Here is a 7,434-nt window from a genome sequence, read left to right as displayed (position 1 = left end):
AAGATGTGAACGACACTACCAATAAACTTGACCTGAACAGTGTTTATACAGAACAGAATACGTATTCTTTTTGTGTGTAAAACAAACATTCACAAGACAGACCACATTCTGTGCCACAAACAAGGCTTAGTGAATGTAAAATAGCTGAAAGCAAACTCTAGTCTCCAAACAGAATGGAATTAATCTAGAAGTCACTAAAGAAAGATATTTGAGACATGCTAAGATTTTTAATTCAGTTGTTGAGTTTTTATGCTTATATAATAATTTTCAATTGTGTATATTAAAATAATTTCATGATAAAAATTAAAAGCTTGAACTAGCACAGAATGAAAGCTTGGTGAGAATTCACATAGTGATAGCCCCTCCTTATTACCAGGTTGTTATTGGGGACTCTGATAAAACCCCATAAAATGGTGTGGGGTAGATGGGGGGATGTGAAGAATCCTCATAAACTCTCAGAAGGGAAATATGTAACAATTAAGAACATGATAGAATCGCCAAAGGTAAATAGAATCTGTAAAATAAATTGGTCAATTGTGCAATGTGCCCAAGGCTGACATGTTCTCCGGCGTTTGGTAAAGACAGAAGACAAGGAAATATTTTGAGAACCTTGCTGTCTCTCCACCAGCCACCCTGCCACTCCTCCCTTTGTTGCCTGCCTTCTGTTTCACTGCCCTCCTTCTCCAATTCTAGAATTCCTGGCAGAGATTGGACAGAGTCACCAGGCCGCTGCTGAATGAGCAATGTCGACTCAGGCCATGGGTAGTGTCACCTGCTTCTGCTCTGGCGACCCCTCTCCCCTCACCAGAAAATATCTTGGTCAAGCTCCACCTACGCTGAGCAGCTGCCACTACTTCAAGGATCTGGCAATGAGAATACACTGAGCCCCAGCTTTGAAAATTTGGGCAAACCACCTGACAGCTTAGCCTTGGTGCTCTTATCTGGGAAATAAAGGAAGTTAGCCCACCTCGCAGGAGCTGGGAGGATTAAATGAGAAAACAAGTGTAAAAACGCTTTGTTGGTGGGAGTGGTGCCTCTCAAACGACTTCCTGCTAAAGACCCCAGTCTCAGGTCTCTCTGGTATTCACTGGGGTCCTGGTCACTCTCCTCCACCCTCCTTGAAAAGGTGCAGGTGGCCTGAGCCAGTGAGCCATGCCATCGTCCTCGCAGGAGGTCCAGGTGGCCAGCTGACCATGCAAATCCCTGCTCCCCTCCCCATGGGGTAGCGCTGGTGCTGTCAAGTGGCCGATTAGCCAGAGACCCCATTTCTTGGCCCCCTTGGCATCTGATGGCCAACAGTCTAGCTCTTGCCATCAGAATGTGAGCCACAGCTCCCAAGAAATGATGCTTTCTCTGCTCTTTTCTCGTGCCTGCCTAGCGGCGTATGAAAATGAGCAGACCCGGTTCATGGGAAGCCGCAAGCTGGAAGGTCTGACTCCCTGATCAGGGCCTGGGGAAAGGATGCCCCCACTCACAGCAAACCCCTGAATGTGACCAGCGCATGAGCACAAGACTAATATTGCTGTTGTTCGAGCAAACTGTACATCTAAAAATATAAATGTGATGAAGCGGTTGACCGCATAACGGTTCTACGTATAATTCCTAGCTCAGTCCGGGTTTTGCAACCTTGGCTAGGGTACCTATGGTCTACACCCCGGTTACCTCACCAGTAGAGTGTCCACGATAGCAGTTCCTGCCTCACTGGGCTGTTGTGAAAGCTAATTGCTGTAATGCGCACAAGCTGCCAATGACGCTCAATGAATGTTGGCCATCATTATTAACAGCACCGAATGACAAAACCTTTTTCAAAGTTCATCAATTCAGCCCTGGAAAAATTTCTACCTGGGTAGCTTATTTCTAGGCGACTGTGGCCATTAAGTGCCCAACAAAATATTTTCCAAAGAAAATTTTTCAGGCCCACAGTAGTTTTTCCTGGACAGTTTGTGTGGTTTGGGTTTTCTTTTTTATAGCTCAAGCTAACTGGAAGCTTTCCAAGTCTCAAGTGCCAGGCCCAGCTTTTACCTGAGAGTCATACGTGTGGACTGAGTGATGTTCTTTTTAAATTTTTTTTGTATATATTTTTATATTGGAGTTCGATTTGCCAACACATAGCATAACACCCAGTGCTCATCCCGTCCAGTGCCCCCCTCAGTGCCCTCACCCAGTCTCCGCATTCCCCCAAACACCTCCCCTTCCACTACCGCTTGTTCCTTTCCCAGAGTGAGGAGTCTCTCATGTTCTGTCTCCCTCTCTGATATTTCCCACTCATTTTCTCTCCTTTCCCTTTATTCCCTTTCACTATTTCTTATACCCCCTCCCCCCATGAATGAGACCATACAATCAATGTGTGTCCCTCTCCGATTGACTCGCTTCACTCAGCATAACACCAGGTGGTGGGTACTGGTCCTTTCTGAGGGCTGAGGAACGTCCCCCTGTGTACGTAGGCCACAGCTTCCCGACCCCCTCACGGGTGATGTTCTTGACTGGACTCGGGCTGCTCACCTGAGCCCCCCGAGAGGAGCCCTCCCCGTCCCCACCCTCTCCGGTCACTTGACACCCAGTCGGGTTTGGCCCCCCATCCCATGCCATCCTCTCCCGCATCACAGCAAATTCCAGGGCTCGGGCCTCTGTACCCCCGGGGTTCCCAGCCGTGTGGAGGGGTGCATTTCGGGGTGTCCCGCACGAGGTGTCCGGAAGCAGCCGCTGGGGTGCTGGGCGCTCAGAGAGGCCCCGGGAGGACAGGGCCTGGGGGGCACCCGCACCCCAGGGTGGAGGGAGGCCCAGGGGAGCCACGCGCGACCAGACAGGTGGCCTCGCTCTCTCTGGAGCGCACAGGTTAGAGCCCTGCAGCTGCTCCCCCTGCCCCCGGGGACGCCAAGGCTTCGGACCCACGTGCTCCCGTGGAGCCCGCGCGCCCTGGCCTCTGGGGGCCCCCCCGCGCCCTCCATCCCCGCCGCCCCCTGGCCTCTCCCTCTGCAGGGCCCATCCTCCTCCCCCAGCTCCCTCACCATCACGGTCTTCAAAGCTTGCGCTTTCTCCTCCGCACCCAAGAAGCACCCAGTTTTAGGAGCTCTCCTGGCCCTGGGTGATCCTTTCACCCCGTCCCCTCTTCTGCGCCCCCGTCTTTGTACTGGACTTTGCCCCTCCTTCCCACTGCCACCAGCCCCTCCTCCGAGCTGGCCTGTCCGGCTCCCTGCGGCCCCCTCTCCAGACGGAGATTCTGACTCCGAAGGGATTCTTGTAGCGGGTTGACCCGGCTGGGCCGCCCAGCACCCCCGGGGAAGCCTGCACCCCTCCACACCCACACCGGCTCTCCTCCCGCCCCGCTCTGTACCTCTCACTCCCACATTATGCAGCCCCTTGAGCCTCTTGGGGCACACTTGCCTTTGCCCAGCACCCCTTTCCCCATTTTGCTTCTTTTTTATTTTTAATTAATTTATTCATGATAGACACAGAGAGAGAGAGAGGCAGAGACACAGGCAGAGGGAGAAGCAGGCTCCATGCAGGGAGCCCGACGCGGGACTCGAACCCGGGTCTCCAGGATCGCGCCCTGGGCTGAAGGCGGTGCTCAACCGCTGAGCCACCCAGGGATCCCCCCCATTTTGTTTCTTAAAGCAAACTCCCATTCATCCCACAAAACCCGGTTCGGGCACCACCTCCCGGAGAAGCCCCCCCTCTAGTCTTGGCTAGGCTCCGTCCTCCTCCCCATGGGGTAGCTCCCAGCTACCATCAGCTCCCCCCCCCCCGCCCCGACCCCTCCCCCGGGCTGCCTGCCACTCTGCAACCCTGGGGATGTTGCATCTTCCTTCCGGCACCCTGACTGGCCTTCTCTCTCGCTTTCCAAGCACTGAGCACCTTGAGGACACAGGCCAGGAGCTACTCATCTTAGCCCTCCCAGCGCCCCGCACAGGGCCTCACCCCGCGATCGTGGGAATTGGGTTAGAGTTAGCATCTCTGCTGCCTTCGGAGCCTTCTTTAAAATATCAAATCCCTGCCTTTACAGTGTTTCCACTCCCACTCCCTCCCTCACCCACGGAAGTCTGTTTTCCTCCCATGCTTCTGATCTTTCAAAGAAATGAAATGACTCAGTCACATGGCTGCAGTGCACTAGGGCCTCACTGCCCGCGTGCTCCCTCCTCTGGGTCATCTGACACCGCTGGCTGGCGCTCACCCTCCTTGACTTTCTTCTCTTGGTTTCTGTAGTGGACAGTCGAGCTTCGTGGTATCCATTCCGCCTTCTTCTGGGAGCCGCTGCTCACTTGTCCTCTTCCCTGGAGGAAGGGAAGCATCCCTTCCTTATTCTCAGCCCTTGTGCTTTGCATGCCTCCATCACGTCTCCAGAGATGGGGGTTGATTTAATTCTAAACATCAGAGCATAAGAAGCCTTTGGCCCCAGATATGAGCTTAGCAATGGGCACAGAGTGGCAGCGATGCCAACCAATCAGTGAGATGATTTTGAAACCTTTATTGGGACTGTCTGGGGGAGAACTGCTCTGGAAACATAGAACTCCTGGCTTTTTTTTTTTTTTTGTCACCATAAGACAAAGGTTCCTGAGCCAACATAAGGAAGCAGAATAAAGTGAAAGGATTAACAGTAAGACCTAAAGTCTTAGAGCCCTTGAATGCATTTTAGTCTAGACTACCTTGCACTTACCTGTTATGTGAGCCAAAATTCTCCTCTTTGTATTAAGCCAATTTGAGTCAAGTTTCTTATGACTTGCAAAAAATAATAATAATAATAAAGAATCCTGATTAATTATGGTTATTATGATCCACAGCATCTCAGGCCCCCTTCTAGAATCTCTTTCTTTTTCTCTGGCTTCTTGTTTTCCTCCTTTTTCATATATGTAATACTGATGCTACTATTAAAAATTTCCACTTGAAGAATGCTTTATGGCTCACAAGCCACCTGTCCAGAGCCTCCACCCACTCGCTTTTAAATGCTTTTCCGTGTTGAAAACAACCAGTTTTGTAGCTCTAATTCTCATTTCTATAGAATAACCCGAATTTTCTCCCCTAGTTTCAACTTCTCCAGAAACTCCCACCCTAACTTCTCTTTTTTCAATTTTTATTTTTTTAAAGATTTTATTTATTCATGAGAGACACACACAGAGAGAGAGAGAGGCAGAGACACAGGCAGAGGGAGAAGCAGGTTCCATGCAGGGAGCCCGACATGGGACTCGATCCCGGTCTCCAGGATCAGTCCCTGGGCTGGAGGCGGTGCTAAACCGTTGAGCCACCTGGGCTGCCCTCAGTTTTTATTTTTTGATTCAAGTATAATCAACATACTGTTATATTAGTTTCAGGTGTACGATATAATGACTCAACAATTCTGTACATTACTCAGGGCTCATCACGATAAATGCACTCTTAATCCCCATCACCTATTTCACCCATTCTCCCACGTACCTCCCCTCTGAAATCACCAGTTGGTTCTATGTATTTAAGAGTCTGGTGTTTTGTCTCTTCTTTTCTTTGTTTTGTTTCTTAAGTTCCACATAGGAGTGAAATCATATGGTATTTGTCTTTCTCTGTCTGGCTTAGTTCACTTAGCATAATGCCCTCCAGCTCCATCCATGTTGATGCAAATGGCAAGATTTCATTCTTTTTTATGGCTGAGTAATATTATACACATATATATATGTATATAAATGTTACATGACTGGATCTCATGGTAATTCTATTTTCAACTTTTTGAGGAACCTCCACACTGTTTTCCAGAGTGGCTGCACCAAGTTTGCATTCCTACCAACAGCGCAAGAGGGTTCCTTTTTTCCTCCACATCCTCACCAACACCTATTGTTTCTTGCATATTTGATTTTAGCCATTCTGACAGGTGTGAGGTGATACCTCATTGTGGTTTTGATTTGCATCTCCCTGATGGTGAATGATGTTGAGCATCTTTTCATGTATCTGTTGGCCATCTGGGTGTTTTCTTTGGGAAAATGTCTCTTTGGGTATTCTGCCCATTTTAATTATATTATATTATTATAATAATTATATATTATAATAATATAATTATATTATTTGTGGATTTTTTGGTATTGAGTTGCATAAGTTCTTTAGATCTTTTGGATATTAACCCCTTATTGGATATATCATTTGCAAACGTCTTCTCCCACTCAGCCCCACTGCCGCTTTTCTGACCACTTGCCATTCTTCATTAGAATCCCACCAATACTTTTGGTTTATCCAAAACCAAATTCTCCCTCTCCAATTTTTCTTCAAATCCAGTGCTCCTTTTAACTGCCTTAATTTTGGTCAAGGTATTAACATTCCAGTTTTCCCTAGCCGGAAACCCTGGAGTTTTCCTTAATTATTCCTTCTCAGTTCAGGGATTGGCCCTTACTCAACCTGGACCATCAAGAGTTTCCCAAGACTGGTAGTAAAGAGACGCTTTCTTCATCCAGGGTTGCTAAGCTGATAGGAGCTTTGAGGTGCTGGTAACCATCTTGCCTGCTTGACAATGAAGCCAAGTCAGACAGAAGCAGAGCTGAGGAGAGAGCAGAAGACACCCCATGGAGCCCTACATCCAGCCTTGCCTGAAGTCAGACCTCTACCCTGAATATTAGTTACATGAGTTACTAACTTTCCTTTTTTGCTGCCACTAGGTTGTCAATTTTCTATTATAATCAAGGGAATTGTAATTGATAATGGCTGACTTGTTACTTGTCATAAGGATGCCAGAGGTGTCTGCCAATGGAAGAGCGCAAATATTTAAGGTCCTTTCACCACTGATTGGTTAGAAATCCCATGAGGGACCCTGGATGGGATGGCCTTAGCTGTCCTTTCAGACTCTGAGAACAAGAGTTCATTTGGGGATTCGTTACTGAATGGGAACAGTTCTGTGGGGGAACACGGCCCCTCCTTTCCCAAACTCCTTCCCTTGGGCATGTCTTCCATTCCACTCTTCATCAGAGCTGTTGTTGCATTCCCTATCTTCCCTATTAAATCCTGATCTCTTTGAGTGAATGTGAAGATTGTGAGCTTTTATTCTTAGCTCATTTAGTATTTATGGGAAAGAAAGAAGGGAGAGAGAAAGAAACAAATGGAAGGGAAAGGAAGGCAAGAAATCTCTTCATGGTATATAAAGCATTTAATTGTGAAGCTCCATTTAGTCTCTTAATCAATCCATAATCCCTTCTTGTTGTGTTTGCTACTCTTGAAAATCCAAAATGGTCTTCTATGCTTTTAGATTGATTTTTAAAATAGAACCTGTAGACGGTAGTGTTATGTAGCAAAGGTGGCTGGTATGGGGATGCCCATTCTAAATTCTAGTCCCGCCCTCTCTTGACTTGTCTTCTTGTTTACCTCTCTGTTTTCTCATTTTCTCAGTTTCCTTCTTTATTAGAATGAAGTGCTCAGACGTAGGACTTGAATCATAATAGTATATCAGGGGATGACTACAGAGGCTCCTTCCAATATATTTGACAA

The sequence above is a fragment of the Nyctereutes procyonoides genome, unplaced genomic scaffold (assembly GCF_905146905.1).
Source record: "Nyctereutes procyonoides isolate TBG_1078 unplaced genomic scaffold, NYPRO_anot_genome, whole genome shotgun sequence".
Lineage (NCBI taxonomy): Eukaryota > Metazoa > Chordata > Mammalia > Carnivora > Canidae > Nyctereutes > Nyctereutes procyonoides.
This window is presented reverse-complemented; position numbering follows the sequence as displayed.